The sequence below is a fragment of the Musca vetustissima genome, unplaced genomic scaffold (assembly GCF_032173495.1).
Source record: "Musca vetustissima isolate MV318-11 ecotype Yass unplaced genomic scaffold, APGP_CSIRO_Mvet_v1 utg176103, whole genome shotgun sequence".
NCBI lineage: Eukaryota > Metazoa > Arthropoda > Insecta > Diptera > Muscidae > Musca > Musca vetustissima.
In genome coordinates this window covers 10,658-20,655 of record NW_026876816.1, presented here as the reverse complement: position 1 = coordinate 20,655, position 9,998 = coordinate 10,658, and the positions used below count along the sequence as shown (strand labels likewise).

Below are 9,998 nucleotides of genomic sequence, written 5' to 3'. Positions count from 1 at the left end.
ATCACACTATCTTCCAAAGGAATTGAGATAGGGTGCTGAAATTTTGCACAGGTTTGTCTTTTGTCTGCAGGCAGGTCAAGTTCGAAGATGGGATATATCTGTCCACGTTTAGGCATAGCTCCCATATAACAGTAACTCCCAATGTTCGGTATTTTGGGGTTCTTGAACGCGTTTTTCATCCGAATACGCTGAAATTGTGTGCATTGGGTTCTTATTGGATACTTAATGTCTCCACTAAAAATTATAAATATAGGTCCACTTTTTCTGATAGCCCCCATATAACGGTACCTCCTAATTTTCAGTATTTTGACGGTTTTGATCGTACTTTTCCACCGCATTGGCTGTAATTAAGTATTTTGAGTTCTTAATAGGTACCAAATCTCTCCACAAAAAATTATAAATATAGGTCAATTTTTTCGGATAGCCCCCATATATGGGTACCCCCAATTTTCGGTATTTTTGGGTTCTTGAGCGCGTTTTTCAACCGAATTCACTGAAATTTGGTACATTGGGTTCCTATTGGGTACTAAATGTCCCCACAAAAAATTATAAATATAGGTCCACTTTTTTTGGTAGCCCCTACATAACGGTACCTCCTAATTTTCAGTACTTTGGGGGTCTTGAGCGCATTTTTCAACCGAATTCGCTGCAATTTGGTTTTTTATAGTCGTATATGGTAACAAATCTCTTCACCAAAAATTATTAGTATTCGCCCACATTTTGGGGTAGTCCCCATATAACCCCATTTGTTTTATATTAAAATCGTTATCTGATTTGTTCCGTGTTTTGGGTTTTGTTCTAAGACTCTGTTGTAATCTTTTCACCTGTGTAGGATATCGAGATAACAAACTAGAACGTAAGGTTCGATAAAGAACTATATATATGAACTATAACCTTCCGGTACCTCCACTGTGCGGGAGGTACCAGAAGGAGTGGACCGATGTTCCCAATCTTCGAAATTGAACTAAGTTTGGAGAAATAGTAAGATGGATGAAAATATAATTTTCTGAAACGGATTTTGTCCAAAGAAAGATGGGGTCTAAAACAAATATATTTCGACGAGGCACATTTTCACCGTGTCAAAGTGTATACACCCTCATTAGCCATAAGGCTGAGGGTATAATTATCCATTAAAAATTTATATTATGGTTTACATAATCGGTTTGTAGAAATGTTGGTATAGGTCCACTTTTTTGTATCTTCCCTATATTTTCATTTCAAGTATCTGTTAGTATATCTATGGTGGAGGGTATCCAAAGTTCGGCCCGGCCGAACTTAACGCTTTTTCACTTGTTTATCCTATCTCTGAAATTAAAACCGCATACATTTCATTCATTGATCGAGGTAAAACAAAATCGTAGAATTAAATAAATATAGATGGACGGCGACATACGTGGTTGAATGAAACCGAACTTTCCAACAGATGAATGGAATTCCTGAAACAATTGTCAAATGTTAATGTCAAACTAAAATTTACAAGAATCTTTCTTTCGTTTTTTCTTCCGTTTCATTGCAGTTTGTTTGATCAGCAGAAACACCAAGTGGGATTGAAAGATAGAAACAACACACACCAAACACACGGCTCACTACCTCCATAAAAAAACTTTAGCTACATCTGCTCTAGTCTAACCAGACAATTGTTGTGAAAGCAATAAAAGTGATTCAATTTTCTGTGGTCAGAAAGAACGAGGAGGAACAACAACAACAATTGTTCATGTTAACATCGACGTTAACAAAGGTATCAACAACAGCAGCAGCAACAACAACGCTTACAGCTTCCGGCCAAAGTATCATCCACAGCAGTAGCATCAACATTGGTATCCACTCAAAGCATGATAACAAGAATCATGAGCAAAAGTATAAGTATTTCAGCTGCAGGTGCTGCCGCTGCCAGTGGTTGTAGTGGCCTGGGAGGAATTTCTACAAACTCTGTGGCACCACCACAATCAACAACAAATAAACCAACAACAGCAGCAGTGGCAACAACATCGATGACCACAATTACCTCAGATCCAGGCATTTTATGCTTCCATCAATGCAATGTGAAAGTTTTCCATTTTACATTGCCACACATTTGTCCACAATGTAAAACGGCATTGGACACACATCCCAACGGTGGTGGCTGTGGTGGTCTTGCAAACAAACGGCCCAAGTCCAAGAAAAGAACTCCAGCTACAAATAATGTCCAAATGACAGCCACTAAAGGACATTATGCCCACATCCATGGTGATGTTAATAATGACAATAATCGTGATAATGATGATGATCAATGGCATAATGGTAACGACCAATACCATCAGGCCACAATGGATCAGGACTCAGATGACGATGGCGATAACGACGATGAGAATTCAAATGATTCTGTTTGTCACATTATGGACAGTCGTCTCTTGCCATTTCATTTACCTTATCCAATCAATATCCTTGTGCTATAGTTTTACGTCCCACCACGGGTGATTTTCTCAAGTGAGTAAGAGTTGTTCATTGTATCTCTTCATTCCTCATCCATCTTCCCGCACATTTCAATTTTTATCGAATACGTTTTTCAATTTATTTCCGTTTTTAGCTGGGAAATCCATACTTAAATCAATTATATCCTTGAACTTAATTTCTCTTTCCCTCCTCTATCCCTCTTCCTTTCATATACATATATCCCTTTGTAATGAAATCTCTCTTCATGTGTATTTGTGTGTGTTTGTATGTATATTTGTGGCTTTTCTTTCCTTTTTTCAGTGATTATAATAATAACACGGATTTGAATATTATTGTGACAACATCGACCGGCTGTGTCGTCTATGATCGCCATGGCTTACGACGTCATCGTACAGTCAATATGTCAGATTGGTGGCAATGTCTATTGGTGGATGATGTTCCAGGGCCCTGGTACGATTATTGGAATCAAGTTTTATTTGAGGTAAGTTATGCAATGTTCGTATCATTTGTAATGCAAATTTGTTGTAAAATGACATCCTGCAGGCAACGAATATCAATGAAGCAATATCAATGCCCTGTCAGGATGCAGTGAAATATGAATTTTAGTAATGTGCGCATCTTCAATTAAGAGGAACTTTTGCAAGGATCACAAGTGAATTTTTTGGAAAAGATTTTTTCTAGGATCAACACTGGCGTGGACTTGCAAAGATTATTTTTATAACAACCACTATAGGCGAGGATTTTTTAAAGAATATTATTTCAAGGACCACAATAGGCATTGATTTTTTAAAAATAATATTTTTTAGGGACCAATATAGGCGTCGACTTATTAAAGAATATTTTTTCAAGGGCCACTATTTTGTGGATTTTTTAAAGAATAGTTTTTTACAACTGCCATTTATTTTTAAATTTTATTGGATTTTGAACTGTGAAATATCTTTTGACGCAATTTTATATAGGTTCATTTTAGTCATTTCCCGCATATTAAAGTCCCGCTCCTTTTTCTATAGCCGAAGTTGTTCTTCTTAGAAAATGAAAAATATGATTTCAGAAAATTTTATTTATAGGCCCCAGATTAGATCATTTTAGGGGTTTTTATCTGCAATTTGGCTCAAGTTTGACATTCCGATCCATACTTTTACATAGTCCAATTTGAAAGCCCGAACTTCTCTACCGAAGTCGCTGAAGTCAGGTATTCCAGATTAAGTATGCCTGGATTCTGCATATGCATAGAATGATAGTTTATGTAGTTTAATCCAAATACTTCATGGTCTTATTATTGACCCGCATCCATCACCTTCTTATAAGTCTCCATCTTCGTGTACCATCGATCACTGCATAGTATAGTTCTTCTCTGTTGCTTCTCCTGGCAATCTTCGCATAGACGCCGGATCTTAATTAATTTTTGCTGCCTTCTTCAACTTTCCGGTTGGACCTTTTGGATATTAGAGCTAGCTTCGCTGCCTACAGTCGATTTTTAAGCCAGTGAGCGGAGCTGTATAGCCGGATACGTGTAGGGGTCGACCATACGTGTAGGATAACATACTTTCTGGCGATCTATATTTCGAGTCTGGACAATATGTCGCGATATTTGCACCCTATTGGTCAACAGCTTGAATTTCTTATCATTTCAAATTTAAGATGTAAAATTTGAGAATTTAATAGTCTAGATCCGTACCGATATAACATGCGAAATTTTGTGACGATTGGTCCATAACTGCTTTACAAATAATTGCGGCAAAACGGATGTCTAGATCGACTTAGCAAGTCTAGATATTACGGTAGGTATATTAAAAGTGGGTCTATTACAATTATTTCGAGGCGTTATAAACTCTTAGGATCACTCACTGTTATAATACATTTACAAGATAGTTGTAAATCTCCTCTTGAGGTTATAGTTATTAAAAGAACTTCGCTTGAGATCCATATTGTCTTAAAAAAATTTATTACAAAAATATACACATGTGGTCCTTTTGGTTCTTTAAAATATTTATTAAAACTCTACAACTCTATTTATTATTTTACAAAAAATCCATGATTACGGTCCTCTCCAAATCTTGTAAGAAAAAAATTCTATCAAAATTCTAAAAGTCGAATTTTTAAGAATATCTTTTTTGCTTCCATCCAACCTCTAAGCGTCAATTATTAAGCATATTTTTCAAAGAATTTCTTTAAGCGTTACCCTTATAATAATCCCAGAAAACAATTGCACTGACATAAGCAATTTCCATTTTGTAGTCATACCTCCTTATCGTATCGTAAAAGTAAACACCATTCCCAATTTCGACGCTCATTTCGTAAATCACTTGATGTCATAACGTTAATCCTCCTCCATTGCATGACATGGTCGCAGACCAAAAACTGAAAACAACTGCATATATAATTTTTGTGCATACATTATAAACGAACACGACATACTAACTCTGACATTTATCCCTTTCCGTTTTCTCTTCACTGCATGTGGATTATTTCTAGGTATGCCAGCAGCCGGACAAGTGGACTGTGTCACATTATCACGAGGATAAACACAATTGCTACAATTTTGTATTGACCTTCCTGCAAGCACCGATTTATGAGAAGTTCAGCGATGCGGCCAGCAGTAAAACGACTGTGAACAGTATATAGTTCCTAGGACGACAACAGCTGGCAAGTATATTTCATTGTACCGGAAGTTGCGTGATACCGGTATTTATGTGCATCACACCAATCAAAAAAAGCTGCGTTATGGTGGTGCCAGTAGTGGTGCTGGCGGTAGTGGCAGCAGCCGTAGTAAAATGGGAAAGCAACATCAACAACGCTACCAGCAACAAGAGCATACATTTAACAATCCAGGAATTACAATATGCAACCAAACAATGACGCCAACAAAGAGTTCCATGCTTTCTTCATCGAAATACCAAATGCAACAGCAGCAGCAACACCACCATCAACAACATCCGAATCAGAATGAAACAGCAACAACAACAGCAACACCATCATCACAACAGTATTATATCACGCCAGCATTCTAAACTCTGTACAATTGGGGAATAAAGTGACGACCTCAGCTTAGAGCGTTAAATGAGCCCGAACATACATACATTGGAATAACATTGTTTGGTTTATGGTATTGGCAGTCTGCTTAGGTATTTGTCTGGCCATCTATCTGTCCGTCTCTCCATTCGTATGTTTGCCTTCCGCTCATCCGATACAGTCCTTCTTATTCTAGTAGCCAAAAAATCCAGAATATGCCTGTTGCCAATATTAATATGAATTGTACAGTGGTTTGAAATTAAAAAGAAATGTATGATGTGAAAATTCTTTGAATAGCGTATAATCGCGAAGAATAATTTATAACAATTATAATTTCAAAATAAAGTATATGTAAGTAAATGTTTGTGTATGTGAACATGACCAAAATATTGTTTAATTAATAAATTAAGGTTTTAAGTTCTATTTGCTTACAGTATACATATGAATGAAATGAAAAACCAAATTACAGTCTCTCCAGTGAGAAAACATACTTTCGATATTAAGCATGGCTTTGGTTTGTGAACGATGGTAAATCATGAATCTAATGGGCAAGTTTTCATTAATGGCAACATATTCATTAAAATAGTTTAGAACTCCACTGAAAACTGTATTAAAATACCTTTACTATCTAACTAGCATATGCTCAAAACTTCGTTAGCGAATCCAACACCCCTACAGTCATCCTAACTCCAAATGTCAATATTCCAGCTCTATCGGCTCACCTAACTCCAAATTTGGTACCATTTAGTACACATTACATAGCCCAATCCTACACCCCAGTGATACTAACTTCAAATTTCAAGATTCCAGCTAGTACAAATTTCCAAAACATCCCAACCTACAACCCAACTATGATCCGAACTCCAAATCCCAGCTCTGTCAGTTCACCCAAAATTCAAATTGTACCAAAATTTAGTACCCATCAGTATGAATTTCCAAAACTACATTCATACCCCAATACTACACTTCAACAGTAACCTTATTTCGAAATTTCAGCATTCCAGCTCTATCGGTTCACCCAAATCCACATTTGTTACCATTTTGTAGACATTAGTACTAATTTTCAATCCTTTTTATATATCCCAATCCTACACCCCAACAGTAATACTAACGTAAAATTTCAAGATTCCTGCTAAATCGGATCACCCAAATTCTCAATTGGTACCATTAGGCACAAATTTTTAAAATTTCCCACATCGGGTCACTCAAAATTTAAATTGTACCAAATTTAGTTCACATTAGAATGAATGTCCAAAACATCCTAAATAGCACATTTCAAACCCCCAACAATGACCCTAACTCCAAATTTAAAGATTTCAGTTCTATCGGTTCACCCAAATTTGGTACCATATAGTACACATTAGTACGAATTTCTAAGATTTTCTACATTTTTCCAGCTCTGTCGGTTCACCCAAATCCAAATTGTACCAATTATAGTACGATTTAGTACTTTTAGTACGCATAAGTAAAAAAATCCAAAACTGCTTACATATCACAATCAGGTCAGGTCCGAAGATGGGCTACATCGGTCCACGTTTAGGCATAGCTCCCATATAAGGGTACGCCACAATTTTCGGTATTTTGAGGTTCCTGAACGAATTTTTCAATTGAATTCGCTGAAATTTGGTACTATGGGCAGCAAATTGGGTAGCAAATCTCCTTACTAAAAATTATAATTATAGGTCTATTTTTTTGGATAGCCACCATATAAGGGTACCCACATGTTTCGGTATTTCGGGGTTCTTGGGCGCGTTTTATAACTGAATTCGCTGAAATTCAGTTATAAAACTGCTGTTCTTATTGGGTACCAAATTACTCCACTAAAAAAATATAGGTACACTTTTTCTGGTAGTCCCCATATAACGGTACCCCCAACTTTTCGGTATTTTGTTTGTTCTGATCGTATTTTTCGATCAAATTGGCTGTAATTTAATGCTTCGAATACTTGTTAGGTAGCAAGTCTCTGCACTAAAAAGTATAAATATAGTCAACTTTTTCGGGTAGCCCCCATAAAAGGGTACACCCCAATTTTCGATATTTTGGGGTTCTTGAACGCGTTTTTCAACTAAATTCATTGTAATTTTGGTTTTTGAAGTCATATATGGTAACAAACCTCCCTCCCTTTTAGGGGTAGTCCGCACATAACCCCCTTTTTATACCCCTCACCATAGTATGGATGGTATATTAATTTTGTTTTTCCGTTTGTAACTCATCCCTGATATAATGATAACCCCAAATATTTGCTAATTACTACACTATATAATCAAAGTTGGTCATGCTTTAGGCATAGCCTCATATAACTTTGCAATCTAAATTGCAGTAGTTTTATTATTTTTAACTCTACCATGCGTTATTAGTATCAGTGCACGCTTTGGGATTTTCAGATTTTAGGAAAAATTCCCATTAAAAATTGCTGAATATTTTATTTGGTGTATATAATGGTCAATGTCAGTATACCTATGGTGGAGGGTATCCAAATGATCTGCCCGGCCGAACTTAACGCTTTTTATACCCTTCACACAGGTACAGGTATTATGTCTTTGTGCATATGTTTGTAACAGACAAAAGGAATCGAGATAGACCCATGGTTCCTTTTGAGAATATGCATAGAATAACATTCTGAGTCCATTTATGCACGCCCGTGTGTCCGTCGGTCCATGTATTTTTGTGAGCAAAGTACAGGTCGCATTTATGATCCGAATTGGTACTGCCCATTGGTTTGGCCCAAGGACGAAACCTATTGAAATTGGAGAAAAACAGTTCAAATTTAGATATAGCTCCCATATATATTTTCGTCCAATTTTAGGTAAATGGTGCACCAAAGTCCCTGAAAATCATCAGATTTGCACAAATTTTGGCATAGCGTACTGAATTAAGTCGACAATGATGTACGCTAAATTTTGGGAAAATCGGTTCAGATTTAGATATAGTTCCCATATACAGTTTCGCCCGATTTTAGGTAAATGGTGCACCAAAGTCCCTGAAAATCATTAGATTTGCACGAATTTTGGCATAGCGTACTGAATAAAGTCTAGAATGATGTGTGTTAAGTTTTGTGAAAACTGGTTCAGATTTTGATATAGCTCTCATATATCGTTTCGTCCGATATTAAGCAAACGCACCAACGTCCCTGAAAGTCATTAGATTCCTACGAATTTTGGCATAGCGTACTGAATTAAGTGTAGATTGACGTGTTATAAGTTTCGTGCAAATCGGTTCAAATTTAGATATAGCTCCCATATATAGTTTCGCCCGATTTTAGGTAAATGTACCATCAAAGTCCCAGCAAATCTTTTGACTTGCACGAATTTTGGTATAGCGTACTGAATAAAAACTAGAATGATGTGTGTTATGTTTCGTGCAAATCGGTTCAGATTTAGATATAGCTCCCATATATAGTTTGGTGATTTTGGTATAGCGTACCGAATTGCGTCTTGAATGATGTGTGCAAAGCTTCGTGAAAATCGGATCAGATTTACAACACCTCCTATATATTTTCGTCCGATTTTAGGTAAATGGTGCACTAAATACTCCTAGCTAGGCCGATTGGCACAACGTACTGAAGTTAATATAAATTGACCTCTGGCAAGTTTCCCTGAAATCGATTCAGATATGTTTATTGTACACCAACTAATCAATGGACCTTTGATTGAGATTAAATTTTAAACAGTGCAGCATACCGAATAACGTGTGTCAAGTTTGCTTTAAATCGATTTACAACACGACGTTAGTCGGTTTATATATAGATAAAGATCACATATTTAAGTTCGTTCAATTGCATGTCAATGTTCCATCGAAAAGGCGACGTCTTTTAGGATACATATCTTCATATGTACCCAAAGTGGTGAAGGGTATCATATAGGCGGCCCAGTCCGACTTTACTGCTTTCCTTACTGGTTTCACTTGTTGTTTCTCACAAGGTCGAAAATCTTCCTGTTAATAATTGTTAATATAATATTAATAATATTATTCCACTTTTTTGGGTAGCTCTCATATCTCGTGTAGACCGATTTATTCAAAAATCGCGAACGAATTTTTAGCGCAGCCAGCTAGAAACCATTTGAGATTGTAATAATTTTGTGACTTATGAGGTATACTTTTAGGCGAAATTATTGTATTACCGGTTATTGAAAAGCAATCAAATAATATATTTTTGTATTTTTATTTTATTGTCAATGGATTGACTATAAAAAAATTAACATTGAATTCACGTAATTATTGAATACATTAAAAACACAACATATATTCTATAATTTATATAATAAATAATTTTTTCCAACAAATTCTCCGTCAAATTTATCCACAACGTTGTTTGAGGTCCTGCATTGAAAGAGACAGATGTTGAAGTAATTAATTATTATTTAATAGTTGAGACATAAAAAAAAATATATAAAATATACGAATAAATATATAAGGATAGTATTTTTAAGTATATATTTATTAAGGAATGTACGATATATAAGTTATTAACTCGCCTAAATATTCACGGCCGACCCTATAAAGTAAACTTTTAAGACGATCTAGCCATGTCCGTCCGTCTGTTGTAATCATGC

At 35.9% G+C, this 9,998-nt stretch overlaps 1 pseudogene; it reads left to right on the top strand.

Moving 5' to 3' along the window:
- The first annotated feature begins 1,847 nt into the window (after window positions 1-1,847).
- On the top strand, window positions 1,848-5,444 carry LOC133321359 (uncharacterized; annotated as a pseudogene).
- Window positions 5,445-9,998: the final 4,554 nt, after the last annotated feature.